The sequence below is a fragment of the Hippopotamus amphibius genome, chromosome 4 (assembly GCF_030028045.1).
Source record: "Hippopotamus amphibius kiboko isolate mHipAmp2 chromosome 4, mHipAmp2.hap2, whole genome shotgun sequence".
Taxonomy (NCBI): domain Eukaryota; kingdom Metazoa; phylum Chordata; class Mammalia; order Artiodactyla; family Hippopotamidae; genus Hippopotamus; species Hippopotamus amphibius.
This window is the reverse complement of record NC_080189.1, coordinates 51,612,839-51,631,714: the sequence shown is the minus strand read 5'-3', so window position 1 is coordinate 51,631,714 and position 18,876 is coordinate 51,612,839.

Here is an 18,876-nt window from a genome sequence, read left to right as displayed (position 1 = left end):
AAATCCTAACCCCCAGTCCATACGAGTGTGATCTTATTTGGATTTAGGCTCTTTGCATTTGATCAAGTTAAAATGAGGCCATGAGGGTGGCCCCTAATCCAATATAACTATGTCTTTATAAAAAGGGGAAATTTGGACACAGACAAAGACCCAGGAGAGTGCCGTGTGAAGACTGGATTTATGCTGACCCAAACCAAGGAAAGATTCCGGGCAAACCACCAGAAGCCAGGAGAGATGCATGGAACTGATTCTCCCTCACAGCCTTCACAAAGAACCAACTCTGCTGACACCTTGATTTTGGACTTCCAACCTCCAAGACTGTGAGACAATACATTTGTGTTGTGTAAGCCTCCTAGTATGTGGCATCTGTTATGACAAACTCAGGAAACTAATACATCTGGATGAACGAATCAATCTCAACCTTCTTCAGCAAATATAATCCTGGCCATGGATCTAAACATCAGCAATGGGCCTCCTCTATCTTCAAGAGTAGTTGAGGGTTTCATGTTCTCCAAGTTTCACAGGTTTGCAGCACATATTGGACAGAATTCCTTCCCTTTCCTCTCTCTACCCTTTATTCCACACTGAATCATGGTTTCAGGGCTGGATATTTATTTACTGAAAGCCCTAGATAGCAATAGATTTTATTTCCAAATGCTTTTTCAAACTTCTCTTTGCCATCTCCTTGTTTTAAAATAGCCATCAACGTGATCACTGATGCAACATATCAGTTCAGTGTTCAGACTCCAGATGTCTTTTTGGGGATGGGTTTACATCTGTTAGAGATGAAATAACTGTGTCATCATTGCTTCTCCTCATGAAAAATTACTTAAGGGCAAACAAATCATTTTCCTTGTCTCCTGATGCATTTCAAATGAAGCATCCTTTTGTCCTATCAGCAACAAAAAAACAAGCATTTGTCAAAAACTGGAGTTAGGCAAAGGGCTGGTGACAAGAACGGAAGGATGTAAGCTCATTGCCTTTTGTTTTTACATGTTGATATACAATCATTTTTTGTTTTCCTGCAGACTAGCCAGAGAGAAAATGTTGAAGCAAAGTTTATCTTCATTCTCCTAACCCCAGCCCTCACCCCTTGCTCTCTGTCATCTTGAGACATTCTGTTTATGCCTGTACAGGCATCCAGATGTTACCCACTCCCCCCACCCCCCATTTTTATGCCACCACAATTGAATTCACTACCACAGGAATTTAGGACTTTGCCAGCTGGAGGCCTGAAAGCTATCTGTAGCCATCCTTCCTGATATTGAATCCATTATGCAAACCCTCTCAGGTCATGTGCGGCCTGAGCCCAGCGAAAATGCTCATCTCCTTAGGAAAGCCCATGAGGAAGTGCACTTCAGAGGCCATATCAGGCCAGGTGCCCATCTCAAGAGACGCTGGCCACTGCCCACGTTAGCTATGTGTGTGTGGCAGACAGCAGGCCACCTGTCCACTCCAGCGTAACCATACCATTTGCCCAATGCAGTCTGTTATCCTGAAATTCCAACTGGTGAAGGCCTAAGGGCTCAAGAGCTAGGGCTCTTTCTGGACAAGTCTAGACACATTGTTTTTCCTGCTTCAATGTTCACTCATGCCTGAGAGGAGCTACCAGGTGGCAGTCATCACCGACTTACTGCATTTGCCTGCTCAGGGCCCACATCTGTGCAGACAGATGTTTACCACCTGGCCTTTCCATTCTGTTTTGGTAAACCTGGCCTAATTTAAAGTACAACTCACAGGTGATGATGAGACTAGCAAAGACAGCTCCTTACTTAGCTAATATGTATTATGTCCTCTTCCTTACCCACAGCTCCCATGTGGGTTCACTTAGCAAAACTCCTTTGGATCTAGGAGTGATCCTTTGGATCTAGGAGTGGTGTATGTAATTCTGACCAATGAAATGAAAGCAAAATGCTATAGAGTGAGGAGTCTATGAAAGCTATTGTTTTCTTGTTAAAAGGGCATAGTCTCAGTTGGCACTCAGTTTTCTTTTTCTCCCCTTTCCCATCTTCCTGCCAAGTTTGCAGATGTGATGTCTAGAGCAATGCTGTGTAATAAAATGTCCACTGATGATGGAAATGTGCTATATCTGCACTGGCCAATATAGTAGCCCTTAGCCCCATGTGACTACTGAATATGTGATATGTAGCTAGTATAACTGAGGAACTGAATTTTTGATTTAATTTAATTTAAATTGAAATAACCACATGTGGCTAGTGACTCCATATCTGGTAGGGTAGGGAAGTTCAGGTTCATCTTTCAAGCAAGAGGATGACAGCAATATTCTTAAGGGTGGCAGCCTGGAAAGGCAAGAGGAGCCCTTGGACAGGTCCCCAAGTCAGTGTGGCAGCTGCACAGCCTGGGACTGCTTGTTATGTGAGATAAATAGACCTTGATTCAGTTAAGCCACTGTTGCTGGATTTCTGTTAGATGCACTTTTATGTGTTCATACCAGGTGCTCTGACCAAAATGTTCAGATACTCAAGTATAACCTCTGGCAGAGCCAGTTCTTGAGGCATAATAATGACACTACATAAGACTTTCTTTTGGTGGGGCATCTGGCATTTCAATGAAGTCTTTCTCCCCTAATCTGTTTTTTTTGGGATTTGCATTTCTAAGTGCTTTTTTAGCCACACATATATGGGCCTTGTAATCAAAGCATGGTGGCTAAGCACTTGGGCACTGGAATCAGGTTCCTTGGTTTTGCGTCCCGGCTCTACACTTACTGTACAACCTTGGGGAGGCTACGTCACTTTTATGTGTTTTGGTTTTCTCATCTGCAAAATGGGGATAATCATATGTTCACCTTTTAGGATCATCCTAAGGATGAAAATGAGGCAAAGCCAGGTATAGTGACTGGCACGATGTAAGTACCCCAAGAATGTTAACTGCTATAGTTGTTATTATTTTCTAACCTGTGGACAGAATTACTACTTACTTAGAGCATGGAATTTAAAAATGTATTTCCTTGAGCATCAAAAGAATCAGGACCAGAACCCTGGTCTCTTGACTCCCAGATCAATGCTTTTTCTCCTGTCACCGCATTTCCATTGGACACTTTGGGAATATACCACCATAAAATCTATACTCTTTCAATCCTGGGACTGCTCATTACCTGAGGAATTCACCTTTCTCCAGTATTTTTTCTATTGTTTAGGGGCTAGTATTTCATTTTGTCTGTATTCCTGATCTGTAGCTTGTCTGTTGCCAAAATAGGTCCATGGAAAGAGAACAGAGGCTTTGAAAGCAAATAGTTTGAATTCGGGCTCTGCTGATAACAGCTTTTGTGACCTTGTGCCAACTAAGTTTCTCTCCATCTGCTTTTCCTCCTCTCTACTGTAAGAATAATAGGATGGTTGTGAAGGTTAACTTGAGTGAAATATCATGTATAAGGCAACTATCAGGGTGAGCATTTGTAAACTCTCTCTCCTTTTGTGAAGTCCTCTTCTTGATAGCTTTTCCTAAGGAGGAAAACATCTTGATAGCAGTTTTTGTTCTGGCTGGTATAGAGGAGGTGGATTCTAGCTTTCACAACTCAAAGAAGATTTAGGGGCTATAGCTATTATCATAGAATCATAGGCTCAGAAGGGGCTTGAGAGATCTTCTAGTTGAGACCTGTATCAATGAGAAAAACTTGACCCAAAGAGGTCAGGAACTCTCAATCACAGAGCTCGAAGAGACTGGAGTAGTCACTTTAATGGGATTTGTCTCAAAATTTCTATAGAACATCCTCAGTGAAGTGCTGCCTTATAAAATTCTAACTTTAGGAGATTTCATCTTTTCAAAAATACTTTTCCCTACTCATTGGATATGGAGGGTTGACTCAGCGTGAGAAGAGTTTTTCAGCAGTGGGGATGATCTTCTGAGAATACTTTTAAGAATCAAAGGGAGACAGAGGAAGTGGCAGGGAGAGGCTTTGCCTGGTATAAAGATCACCATCCAGTATAAAGTCTTTCTGGGATCAAGTCTGTCTGGGCGACTTGGGATCAAGTTGTAGGACTGCTACTCAGTAGGGGTGTGGCCTTGGGTAAGTAGATTAAAATCCTCCCATCCTGTGTTCTTCACCTCAAAATGGGGGCTCTAATACCCATTTTCAAGCATATACATGTGGATCAGGTGAGATCGTGTACCCAGAAGCACTTAGTAAATTGTAGATTGCCTGGTGGAAGAGGGGTCATCACATTTTCTAGCAAGTATGAATGAAAGCTCTCCAGTAGATTTAGATCTTTCCAAAATGCTATGGCTAAGTACATGTGTAAACACTACAAATGCCATACAAATTCCTTCATTCTGTGGGTAGATTTGGCCTCTCTCCCTTGAATTCTAGAAAATTGGCAGTGTGAACTTCCACATGTCTCCATTTCTGGAAGTACAGAGTCTAAGGCTCTTACAAAATTGCACATTTCTTTTGTATTTTGAGAGTCTTAAATCACCAGAGAGAACTCAGTTTCTCAAGGAACTCTTGGTGAATTATGATCTTCTATGAACTTGCTGGTAATGGGTTCTCTCATTAGAAGAGTTAGTGGTTGAAAATGACTCAAGAGTTTTCCCACTCTAATCTGGGAATGCTTTCTGAGCAATACCATCACATCTCTGCTTAGCCCTGGAAATTCTGGCTGCCACATTTTGTCTGATCACTCTAATGTATTTTGTCCTAAGTGTGACATAATGACATCACCAATGAATTCTTTCTAATTAACTGACTGAGGGTAACCTAATTAAATTCAACTGCTCTGCATTTTGAAGGGTGTGCACTTTTATCTCTGTGTGATTTTACTGGGACAAGTGGGTTCTCAACACAGATCACTCTGCACTGGTTTACAGCTTTGCCTTACATTACCTCATACAACTAAAGTTACGCTTAAGAATAGAGTAGATGCAAGTTCATACTCACAGATACACAATATGGATAGATGTACATATTAGTAGTTCATTGCTAAAATGATGCTTCTAACAGTGTAAACATGTACCTGTGTGACAGGAACTGAACTATCTGCTACAGTATGGTTAACTTTGATTGGTTTTAGGTAAGGAAGTGGGCCAAAACTTGCTTTTAAAATTAGAATTTAGAATTAAAAATTTTTTCTCAATCATTGAAACTTAAAATGGAGGAATTAAAGCAGTAGAAAAACAAATGACTTATCTAGTATCATTTGGGAATAGAAGTAGGATTATACTCATTGGACTGAAATTTCCAGGTGGTTCTATTGTTTTCTGAGCAAAGGAAGGATATCCAGGTAGCTTTTTCAAGCTCTTCATCTAGTATCTTAGAAAATTATTGACCTGCTTTTTTTTTTTTTTTTTTTGGCTGCATTGGGTCTTTGTTGCTGTGTGTGGGCTTTCTCTAGTTGATAAGCGGGGGTTACTCATCATTGGGGTTCACGGGTTTCTCAGCACAATGGCTTCTCTTGTTGCAGAGCCCTGGCTCTGGGTGCAGGGGCTTCAGTAGTTGCAGCGGCTTCAGTAGTTGCAGCATGTGGGCCCAGTAGTTGTGGCTTGTGGTCTCCAGAGCGTGGGCTCAGTAGCTGTGGTGCACAGGCTTAGTTGCTCCGTGGCATGTGGAATCTTCCCGGACCAGGGAATGAACCCATGTCCCCTGCATTGGCAGGTGGATTCTTAACCTCTGCAGTACCAGGGAAGTCCCTTACCTGCTCATTTTTTAAAATGATGTCTCAACAACCAGGTATTAACTTATCTATTTCTCTTCAGGCTTTACTGGGTGACATACTTGCTAAAGACATAGGGTTTTGTTGTTGTTGTTGTTTTACTTTATTAATGTTAACAGTTTACATTTGATGTAGGACATCTTGAAGTCCCTTGGAAATCTATAATATTATTGTTTTCAAGAAAATTTTCCATTAACCTATTCAGCATCCTGAATGGTCTATTTATCTCAGGTCTCTTCAAATGAGATGAAAACAAATTCAAATTGTGAATCAATTGAATTTCTCACGCACAGAATGGTGAACACAACCTATTTGTATTGTTTTAAGCCACTCAGTTTGGAGTGGTTTTTCTCCAGCAGTAGATAATAGACAGGAGTAAGTATAGAGCAGTAGTTCCGGGCGTGCGCTCTGGAGCCTCACTGCTTGAGTCTGAATCCTTACAAACTTGCTCTGAGGCCTTGAGCAAGTTACTTAATTTCTTTGTACCCCAGTTTCCTTGGCTGCAAAATGGGAATAATAATAGTACCTAATTACTTTATAGGTTGCTGTGAGCATTAAATAGTTTCATACATGTAGCAACACTTAGATGCCTGGCCCCTAGCAAGCACTCTACGTGTGTTAGCAGCTATGTTTCTAGAGCCAGGCTCCCAGTGAGATCAGCTTAGTCAAACATCTGCATCAGCTGGGAGCTGCTGGTTGGGGCCAAGGCATGTGAGAACAGGAAGATGTTCCTGATAACTGCCTCATTGCGTGGAATCACTGGAGTTGTTGTGCTAGCAGTGCTGGAATGAAGGGCTCTCATTCCTCTCAAGTCCCTTCTCTCCTGGAGGCTGTTCTGTTCCAAAGGGGAGACTCCCACATGGTTTAAAGAACTCTGTGTGGAAGCCAAAGGCATTGAACTGGGTTTAGGACTTGCCCTGATGGATTTGGTGTTGCCCTGAATTATCTTCATAGTGTTGAATAAGTCACTTAGTCCCTGTGGACTTTAATGCCACATCTGTTAAAGGAGAGAGGGTCAGCCTCGCCAGCCTCAGAGTTGCTTTACCCACTTTTCTAATGAAATGATGATATGTCAGGTGTCAGGCCCATGAGGAAGAATTTGGGGGCAAATGAGTGCCCCATACTCCTCGGCCAATGCCAAAGACTGACTACAGAGCCCATCCCCCAGACCAGTCTGAGAGCAGCATGTAAGCTCTCTGTAGAGCTGCTCTCTGTAGAGCTGCCCTCTTCCATCCCACCACTTGCCCCTGCCTCAGCTGTCCCCACGTCCTAGCTCAGCACCATTATTGTCACCTTTTGCATGAGGCAGCAATTGTGTCTTGTTCCCCATTGTATTCTCAGGGCCATCACTTAGTAGGTGCTCAGTAAATATTTGGTAAAGGAACAAAATAAGTCACCCATGATTGTCCAAAAGAAACAGACGTTCCTTGACTCCCACCTCCCCCCTTGCCTTCTTGTTAACTCCCAAGAGGAGGAAGGTGCTATGAGGAAGAGTAAGAAGTCCCAGGAGGTCACAGGGCAATGAAGAGTTGGAAAATAGGCTTCTGGTACTTAGAGTTAAGTGTAAATTGCTCCCAGACTCTACAGAATGTCTCATCTCTCTGCAGGTCCTAGGACGAGTCCTCGGAGCTCTTCAAATACAGCATCTAAGTTTGGTAAAATCTCATGCTGCAGACGTGACCACATAGCTGTAAATGTCAAAGCCTTTCCCCTCCCTCACACAAGGCAGTAAACACCAATAAATACCGGCATCAGCCTGACCTGGCCTGAAAGTGCTGCGGGCACTTTGCCACACGCGATCTGCTGACGCAGTCATTTTCTTTATAAAGTCTGCTTTTCAAAGCTTCCGTGTATTAAATTTTTAGTAGATAGCAAGCAATTAATAAAGCTGAGGGCTTTATTAATTAGTTAATTTTACTTATTCATCTATTTCCAATGTTTCTGGGACTGTTGATGGATCCCATTGGAAAATACGGCAAAGTGCTAGTATGAATCTGAATTATTTCACTGGTCTATTCTCCTGTCAAACCTAGTGTTTCCATGTAGGAATCCCTTCCTGACATTTCTCAGGACATTTATATGTTTTTCTGAATCCCCAGAAGTTTGTTGAGTGCCTGTCATGTCAAGGCAGTTCAGCAAGGATTGTAAACAGAATATAGTCTCTGTTTTCACAGAGCTTACAAGATATGTCACCTAACCTTTAAGACAGCCCTACAAGTAGTTATTATTCCCACTTTACAGATAAGGAAATTGAGGCAGCAACGGACACTGGTCCACTGTATCCTTCTTTATCATCAAAGTTGCAGTTTCTCCAACAAGACAGTTTTTGTTTTGAATTATTCAGTGCATATGTTTTGGCAGTCTGATCTATTTCTACGTGTCAATCTTCCATTCAGTTACTGCCATGGAGCTCCAACATTCCAAGTCACCGAGGCAGGATGCTAAGATAAGTAACGAGGGTACGTAGTCGGAAATGATACACTTAGTATTCCCCACCCTGCGATCTTATTGCTAACATACCCTATGAATTTGCTACCCTGGGCAGGGGAGCTATTGGCTTTTTGCTGAGATTTGTTCTGACAATGCTAAATATAAGATTTGAAAACTTTATAAAATGAGCATATGTGAAATTATGAAAAAAAATCTGGAAACATTTTCCACCTGAATAAAATCCAGGATCTTTTTGTTTCTTTACATTTTGTATGAGAAAATGCATGCCATGAAATTGACAGTGACTTTTTTTTTTTTTTTTTGGTGCACAGGCTTAGTTGCTCCGCGGCATGTGGGATCTTCCTGGAGCAAGGACTGAACTCATGTCCTCTGCACTGGCAGGCAGATTCCCAACCACTGCGCCACCTAGAAAGCCCCATGCCATGAAACTGAGACCTAAGGTAACATAAATATTCTGGGATGTTTCCTTCATCTTCTCCTGTTTGGTTAGCTAGTCAATAACCAATTTTCCAAGCTTACTACATAAAGCGCATTATGTGTGTTTTGGGAGTGAGGGATTTAGTTTAATTCCTTCCCTATATTTATTGAAAATGTATTACACATAAGGCAGAGTGTTATGTGCTGTGATGAATCATTCATCTTCCAGGGGAACTGACAATGACGTGAGGAATAGTGGCAGCTCAAGGGTGTGAACAGAGCCTTGAGAGCAAGTTGGATCTCAGCAGGCAGAGATGTTGTGTGGATAGACACCCATTCTGAGGGCTTGGTGTGAATTGAACAAAGGCATAGGAGAGAAAAAGTACAATTATGTTCAGTGACAAGTGTAGCAGGCCTGGAGTTTTGCAGGTGTGGGGCCAAGGAGGAAGGGAGAGGGTATAAGCTGATTGACTGGCAATGTAGACTGCATCCTGGGTGACAGTTTAAGCAGTTTGTTCTGTAACACAATGGGGAGAAATGTGGTCTGTAGGAAGAAGAAGCAGATACAGGATAAGTTGCAGAAGCAGCTGAAGGAAGAAGGGGGAAAAGAAAATGGAGTGGGGAGTGAGGGCCAAACAAGGGGGTGGAGGAGGAGGAAGAGGAAGTCCTACCACTTTGCAATCTCCATGGAAGGGTTTGCAATATCATACAAAACTCATTTTGGGGGAAAAAGGCTTAGAAATACAAGGAAATTTAGAGTCTGCAGGCCTTTCCATTTCCAGCTTTGTCCTTGGTTTGCTGAAGTGGTTCAGGGGGGTTATGTATGGCCAGAGAGACCAAGAAGGTCTGGTTCAGACCATGGTTGGGCTTTTGTAGGTTGAGACATTCCATGTTTACCACCTGGGTTTGCACAGAGGGGAGATGGCCTTGGCCAGCCTCTAGTGCCCCAGACATTCCTTTCCTATGGTCCCATCCTGCAGTAGACTTTTAGGCCTTGGCCTGAAACTGACTTCAGTCTCCCAGAGATCTGCACCACTAAGTGTCACCAAGGCCTTGCAGGGTCATCTGAGTCAGCAATTGTCAACTCTTTTTCTGTTTCTTTTTAGTAGCAGAACTGTTCCTTTAAACACACAAAATAATTCTTGGTAAAAACCAGCTCTGTTAAACTGATGGATGTGGAGCGGCTGTGTTTGAAAGCAGAGATGAGGGGCTGCATAAGCCCCACCCCTCAGGTCTCCCTCAGGAGTTCCCTGAGCCTGTAGTGTTCTGTGCAATACGGTTCGAACACCCTTTTCTAGGCCCAGTCTTGCCAGAATCAGTTTTGTGACCAGAGATGAACTGGAACGAAACTAAGTTCCTAGGGGACCTGGTATTAGAGAAGGGAGCTGTGTATCTATATGGGGCTAAGGGAGCTGAGGGGCAGAGAGCTGGTGGTGAAGTATTAAGATAAAGGATGGCTAAAGAACCATTTTTCATGTTCCTCATATTTTTGCTGGGAACTGTTGAAAATATAGCAAAATTCTGTCATGGAACTCTGCATTATGTCACTGCTCTGTTTCCCCTGTCAAACCTAGTGTGTCCACATGGAAATTCCATCCCAACATTTTTCAGGAAACTTATATTTTTCCAAATCCCCAGAAAAACCTGTCAAGAAATTGGGAAAGAGAAAAAAGTATAATTCTCCTGTTGAGAACTAAAGCTTAATGATCAACATAGAGCAACTACTGATTGGAAGGAATCCACTGACACCAAATTGAAAGCATGGGTAAGGAACATTAACATGTGGGTGCTGAGGTTAGGGCTGACATTTCCAGGAACCTGGTTAGGAGCACAGAGGGGAAAACTGTCTTAATCTATCAGTCAGCCTTGCTTGTAGCTGAGGCCACTGCAAGCATCTGTTCAGGGGCCAGTCTGCTTCTATTGGTGACTCATTCTTGCAGATAAAATAAATACTAATGAATTTATATACATAGTGTATTTTATACAAATCCTCTGCATGGTGGTCCAAAAAATAATGAGTTTTGGAAGCAAAATATGATCTTAAATTGGCAATTTACACTTTGATTCTGTATGGTGCTATTAATTTTGCTAGGACATCTGAATGTTATTTGAGCATTACCAAATAATGTTTGCTGGTGTTTTCCAATGTTTCAGTATTTTCCATATGCTACAGTTCTCTGTAAATACTGCTGAAGTTAACATTTCTTATTAATTAAACAATTTTTAAGATATCCATGATGATGAGTTGAGTATGAAGAATATTAAAAGTAATAATAGTTTATGATTTGGGGAATTCCAAAGAATTTCTAGGAATTCCACTTCTGTATCCTGAATTCTGATTAATATCTGTCAAGAATTTGGAAACAGCACCTAGTCCAACCTCTGGCCTTTAGGTTTAAGTGATCATGTAAGTGATCTCAAATCATCAAGATTAACCCCAGCTCCATTTAGGCTATGATAGTGACTTAGCGAATGTTTCTCTTCAAGATTAACTTGAAGCTTACATAAGTAGTCACAGTTGACTTTAGAAATAAAGATTTTTTAACCATTATAAATGGAGGGTTCAGAGTTTTCTCTGAAGGATAGATTCTTTAATATATCTTTCTAAAGATTTCACTTAAAATGAGCTCCCAGAGATACTAGGAAAGTGTATATATTTAGCAGTGGGTGGCATGTGTGTGTGTGTGTGTGTATGTGTGTGTGTGTGTGTGTGTACAATGTGAATGAGGGTTCACATTGCCTTCTCTCCATCTAAAGGAAAGCGATACTTCTCTCTCTTGGTCTTTTTTTTCTTTTTAATGTGTCGAATATGGAGTTTCAAATGGTGAACACAAGAACAATGGGAGCATTGGGTTGAATTATCCTTATGATTTGATTATAACATCCACATATAAGGTAGAACATTTATCATATGTCATTGCTTTTGACTGGCTTTAAACCACAGCTCTATTAAAGGCTTTTTATTAAATAGGTTTTAGTTTGATCATAAAGCAATTCTGCTTCCTGAAATCTCATTTGTCTGGGAGGAGCATTGCATATTTATACTTAACATTTTGGGGTCAAATGATGGAAGGAAGGTGACTGCTTGAATTATTGCACTATTTATAATCAATGGTTGCAATAAAGCATTATCTCTAAACTTGACTATCACCGAATACGGTCTTCAAAAATATATTGGTCTCTCTGTCTATTTTATGGCTGAGAGGGAAGCTGTGTTGACTTTTGCTTCTGCCAGAAAAGGAAGGAAGAGATTTCTGTGATCTAAGTTGGAGTCTGGATTAGACGGAGAGGATGAGCTTTAAAATAAATTAACTAGAACTCTGTATTTACATGACTTTTGACACCATCAACGTAGTGTCCTGCCAAAAGTTCTAATACTACTGGTCTACCCAAGACCTACTGTGTCAGTTAATAATATGGTATAAGATTTAGGTTGTATCAGCTCCTTGTATTATGCAAAAACCAATAATTAAATTTTTGGAGGATGATTGTTCTGATTAAAGTCAGTCAAAGATGTTGTCTCTGAATAAGGAATGATTTTAATACAGAGTTGAATGAGGGAAAAGTTTTTCACGACCCTGCTCACCATTACAAAGCAATAAAATACTAATGGTATCCTTAATTGCTGTTTCTTTAAAGATATGATAGGTCAATTCAAGCTTTAAATTAATATAAACAGATTGTTAACAAGAAGTATATTTCAAATTATTACATATTTATTATCTATCATGCCATGCTTTATAAGAAATTTTCAGTATTGTCTAATATTCAAAACACTGAAGTGGGGATTATTGGTGGGTACTGAGCTAGGGAAAGCAGCAGGAGAAGGTTATATTCTGTGAAGAACTTTCAGATCCTTTAGGCAGTGATTGGAAATTCTGAATATCCATGAATCAGAGTAGAAAAAATGAGAAAGAGCTAAGAAATCCTTTCCCTGTGGCTTAGGAGGGTACTCTGTTACATATTGCTGGACTTGGATGGATGTAGTGGACCAAACCTGATTCAGTCTCTTTTTTACATGTTGGGAGGGGGTGGATGGGGTGACATTTATTGTAGTGATTTTTTTTCAGATTGGGTTTCAGATTGCCCAATCACTAATTTAAAAACTGGAAATTACTTGATTTGAATGCTTAGACAAGGACAAAAAGATGCATTCATGTTAAAGACAGTAGTCAGCCACCATCAGTTCTTTGGGAGAGCAGTGGGAATTATAAACAGGCTGAGAAGGAGAGATTCAGGTATACAGAGGAGAATAGGGGAAAAGTACTTGGTTTTCCCATTGGAGAGAAGAAATTTCCAATTAGAAATAATGGAATTATGAGATTTTTAAACCAGAAAGGAATGAGAGGGTTCATTGAATCCGTTTTCCCTGGAGATGCCCAGAAGGGAGGGGGTGGTACTTTCTTGGACAACAGTGGCTAGATCTTGCTTTGCAGGATGGGTAAGGAGAGGAAGAGGAGGTGAACATCCCTTCTCTGTGTGTGGACTCCATGCTCGCATCAACTGGGTGGCTGGCAGGGGCATTGATAGCATTGTTTTCAGGCTCCTGTGTCCCTAGGAAAAGAGTGTCCCCGGGGAACAGTCTATTTTTCAGGAGGACCTAGACACCCAAACTTACAGGCCCTTCTCTCCCAATCTAGCTGCATCTGGATATGAGTTCAGGTAAAGTGTCAAGTTGGGAACTCAGGGATATGGCAAAAGGGGGAAAGGACTTAGAATTCCCTTTCTCTCATCTTTGCTAGAAGACCCATTACAAAGTTCCCTTAGTGTAAAGGGGAGAGTGGGAGAGTGGTTAAAAAGATCAACGTGAAAATATTTTAGTAATGTCAAGTATGATTTAAATTAATGCTCTACTATTAAGATTTCAGAAGTATAAATATTTTTTCAATGAAATACACAGCCTAGTTCTCATGTTTATTTCTCTGCCTGCTCACATAATTCTTTCGCTAGGAATTATGAAAACAGGAGGAGATTTTTAAAAAAATATTTGTTAGGTGATAGAGATCCCTAAAATGTGGGTCAGACATCTATGGCTTACTTTTTTTAACATGAACCAGACCCACAGTTTTGATCCCAAAACACAAGAGTTGGCATTTTTCCCCCTCAGTCAGACACTGTACAGACTAATCTAGAATTAAATATATCTTGGCCAATGTGGCAAGCTGATGACCTTCGTTTTCTTTCTTAATGCCCCCAAAGGGCAAAAAAATGTTTGTTCACAGTATAAATTATAATAAAGGCAGAATGACTGTAACCAGGAGTCCCCAAAGTACAGTGGGTGACGTGGACCAAAGCTTTCCTGATCTGGGCTGATGGGCAGTTATGCTCCATGAAGTCACTCACGGACTTCAGTGCCTGCCTTATTTTTGTTCCACCATCATGTGGGGTTATTAACTTCATCTACTAAGTCAATGCTGGCTTATAGATGTGGTCATATTCCAGCTAATGGGAAGGAGAAAAGACAAGAGAAATATCCAAGGCAAGAAATTGTCTTCTAAGCAAGTAAGGCATAAGTTGCACACATCACTTCTGTTTACATTCTGTTGGCAAATCCTTAATCACATTAGTCCCACAGATACACCTGGCCACAAAAGAGGCTGGGAAATATGGTTTCTACCAGGGTGACTGTATGCCTGGAAAAGGGAACAGTAGGTCACAATCGTGGAGGCTTTGTTTTCATTGTCTTAAGGTGGCTTAGGAAGAAAAAAGTAATTTTCTCTTATTAATGATAAAATTTCATTTAAATTAGCTATGATTGTCATATAATAATTATTCTCTGAAGATCACTGTGATTTTATTTATTTATTTATTTATTTATTTATTTATTTATTTATTTTATTGTCTGCGTTGCGTCTTTTTTTGCTGTGCGCTGGCCTTCTCTGGTTGTGCTGAGTGGGGGCTACTCTTCATTGTGGTGCGTGGGCTCCTCATTGCAGTGGCTTCTCTTGTTGCGGAGCACGGGCTCTAGGCACATGGGCTTCAGTAGTTGCAGCACATGGGCTCAATAGTTGTGGCTCACGGGCTCAAAAGCGCAGGCTCAGTAGTTGCGGCGCATGGGCTTTGTTGCTCCGCGGCACGTGGGACCTTCCTGGAGCAGGGATCGAACCCGTGTCCCTTGCATTGGCAGGTGGATTCTTAACCACTGTGCCACCTAGGAAGCTCCCCATTGTGATGTTTTATTTTTCCAGCTTCTCTAGGACATTTGGACTTAACTACCACTAATTATACACCACCGCCCCCAAAAACAAAACAAAACAAAACAAAAACCTCAGAAGAAGCAAATTTGAAGGCATAGAGCCATGCGTCAGTCTGACCTTCCTTAGAAAGGAATCTAGTAGAAAGAGCCCTTGGTGTGCAAGCAGGAGTACAACTATTTAGATCCAGCTCTGTTATTAATGCAATAAGTAGCCCTCAGTAAGTCACTGAACTTACCTGTTCCTCATCTGTAAAATGAAGGGACTAGACTGCATCAATTTTGGCTTTAAAGATTTCATTTAATCTTAAAAAGATGCCATGTACTCCCTCATAATAATTCTTGGGCTTTTAAAATCTGTTGATTAAAAAGTTATAGAATGAGAAAATACTAGAACTAATTTAGTGGCATTTTAAAATAAATGGTAGAACATCTGTTTTATTTATTCAGTCTGTATTTAGTTTTGAGGAACCTGTGGCCTCAGGTTGGAAACAACTGAAGCAGATGTTTTTCGAGATGCTTTGATGCTTTAAAAATCTTCAGTTTTGAGGTCCTCTTTGTAACAGGCTTAGATGTGACACTAGGGAAAGAGTGTGAGAGGGTCCTGCAGTGAATGATGAGTGATGAGGGCATGAATGATGTTCAGGTCAGCTCTGCCCCCTGGTTCCCGGAGCTCCAAATGTGATCTCATACATGGGGGCAGCTTTGCCACCCAGCCTTGCTGTGAGCCTGAGGATGTGGAGTGTGACTTAGTTGCCTCATTCTGTGTCAAGTGTGGTGAGGAAGAGGAAGAGACGTCATCATACTCAATATATGAAACCTCTTCAGAGGAAATCACTTATCCTTTATTCCACGAGGAATCCACTGTTAAGATCTACTTCCTTAATTTTTTATAGCACAGTTAAATGGATCCCAATTTTTCCCACTTCCATTTTGATTTTTCTGAAATTATTTTCAATGAAATCAACAAAGATTTGATTCATTGTTTAGTGGATTTTCCCCCACTTTGGCCCATATCAAATCTTATAAATAATAATTTCTGCCTTTATGAATTTTCTTCTATGACTGTTATTTCTTCCAGTTCTAATTTTCTGGGTCAAATTTTGCAGACCCTAATTCTGAGGAGGACATTTCTGAGGGTCAACTTAAATCCACACTGTTATTGCATTGTACACTATAACCATTTGTTGCTTCCGATTTTAAATATTTCTATAGACTTTTGTCTTCAGTTTACTAGCTTTTTTGGTATGTGTGTTTAATAAGACGTGGTCCTTTATTGAATATTTTTGGTCTACGTTATTGTGCAATTTTGGCCTTTGTCAACTTTATAGTATTCATTATGAGCTGGGTGATTTTAGCATCCAACACATAGATTGTTGGTAAGACTAAGGCATGAGGTCAGGTTGCATAGCAGGATTAGCACACTGCAGACAAATGCTGGGGTCCAAATACCAGGAGTGAAAGGTCTTCCTTTGTACAGTCTCACATGGTCAAAATTTCTACCTCAGATCAACAAGCAATATCCTGCTAAGTGAGCCACAGTGGGGGCATTCCCATTAAAATCAAGAAACAAGAAAATCATGCACACTATCCTATTACTTATCCTTCTAATAAAACAAGGAACAGGAAGTGTAGGATTGGTGCAGTAAGATCATAGGTCTGAAATGTCTGTGATCTAATGATGCGGGAGAAATCAGGGAGTCTAGGATACACATCCTAGAGCTTGAAAATGGGGCTGGGGCAGATTTAAACTTCGGGAATTTTAGAGCTAGATGCCACAAGTGAAACCCTGAGAGGGGATGTAATCATTTAGAGAAAGAGTGTGGATACAGAGGAGAAGAAGGCATAGGGTGGAAACCTAGAGGACTTCACCATGTATGGGTAGACAGAGGAGGGGGCCCGGAAAGGATCATGAGTCAGAGCCAGAGAGGGAGGAGGGAACTGGGAAAATTCGGTGTCACAGAGCAAAAGAGAAAGGATTGCAGAAAAGGGGTAGCTATCAACGTGTTGAAAGTTGCCAAGAGGTCAAGAAAGATGAAGATTGGAAAGTGTTTGGTGGATTTAATATGAGCTCTAAAATTATTTGCAACCCCTGGCCCAGGAATTATACTTTGGGAATATGTACTCCTGAAGGAAACTAAAGCTGGGTGAAGGATTTATGCAAAATTGCTTATTGCTTTGTTTGTAATCAAAAATTAAAGAAAACCTAAATGTTCAACCTAAGAAATATTTAAAAATCACTTTATGTACAACTAAATCCGGTTTTTGAAGGCTATTTACTAGTATGTGAAATAGATATAAATACACTAAAGTATTAATAGTAGTATCTATGAGCATTGAGGCTATAAATGATTTTGCATTTTCTCCTTTATGCTTTTCTGGTTTTTTCTAAAATTTTCTATAATGAGCATATCTAATTTTATAGTTGAGGGAAAACACTTAGGTAGTTTTATTTTTTTAAGCAGCTAGGGGATATATTCTTGCTGACCAGGCACAATAAGCTTTAATTAGATTCTTTCAGACAGGATAGAAACAGAAATCCAAGCCACTGAGAGAAGGACTGAGTCCAAGAAATGACTGACAATTTACGTAGTGCATCATTTCTGATGCTTAACTCCAAGGGGAGGACAGCTGGACCTTGATGGTATTTCCGTACTACCTGCTCTTCTCTGCTCCCTGTCTTTGCCTCCTGCCTATTTAAGAGTATTTTGCTAGTTGCTCTGCAGGGTGACAAGGGCCTGACTTTCACAGCTTCATGCCCCACCACCTCCCACTTATAACTGGCATCTCCACATACTTAGCACTGCCTCAATACACAAATGAGAGAATTCTTTGGGTAGCTAAAATGCAGCAGTCTAAGTGAGCAAAGTTGTACTGGTCAGAGTTGCTGCTGGGAAAAGTACAACCAAAAGGTTTTCAGAATGAGGGCAGGCACATGGGAAATGAGAAATGTTCTCCTATATTGTTACAGCATGATGATGAATTGCTTTTGCTTTTCCTAAACTGGGCTTGAGTTCCTCTGTTCACCTCTATTATCTGCTGCTGGTCTCCAAAGGCGTATTACCATATTAATTCATTGTGTTATACAATTTGGTCAACTAAATGAGCTTACCTTATGCCCTCTTAATGGCATTGGCTTTTAATATTGGTTTCGAGGGATACATTTAACAAAACAGATGCGTCAAGGAAATGTATTTAAACTCAATTTGGTTTTAAAATGACTAGTGGTCTCTCTAATGAGCCAGGTACCAAAAAAGAAAAAAAAAGGGCATTTCAAGCAACACACTATGATAAATGTGGATCCTAACTGCTGAAGTATCCCTAATGCCCAGGGTGATCAGATGTGTTCTGGAAAAAAAGTCTTGCACTACAAATGTGCCATTACAAGATCTGAAGCCTAATCTATTTTTCTATTTTTTGTGGAAAGGGTATAACACTGGTTACTTAGAGGAGTTCGCCTGCATGTGAGTGAGGCTGAGATTTAATTACATGTCATAAATGCTGCCATCTCACTGACTTAGTGAGACAGCCTGAAGAAAGAGATGTGTGATAATGGCAATGAATGGTAAATGACCCATGGCATTAGTTCATACTTGCAATTCAAGTCTAACAGTATAGTAGAAATGTGGGTTTAGAGCCACATACACTTAGATTAGAATTCCTATTTCCTTACTTTTTTAGCTGAGTGATCATGGGAGAATCAAATTCGCTTATATAAGACTTCAGTTTCCTGGTCTGTAATATGGGACAGTAATACTTAAACCTAGAGTTGTAAAGTCTCGCAGTAATACCGGGATAGTGCCTGGCAGGTAGTAGCGCTTAATGAAGTATATCTGTACCTTTCTCTGTGTGTGTATGTATATACGTTATGTATATATAATCATGAATTTACCTACCTCATAATAGTTACTTGATTTTCTTGGATTGTTAAACCACTAACTGAATTTATGAATTCCATTCCCGTTATAGGCTTTGGTTGGCTCCACACATTCAAAATGGGCTGGCCACAGACAAACTCATCTGATCCTTTCTCCCCATGGGATGATGGGGGTGGATTGCTGGCCCGTGAGGCAGCTGCAGCAATTGGCCTGACCTTAAGGGCAGCCAAGACCATCAGTCTGGATGAACAACATCCTTATCCAATGGCTA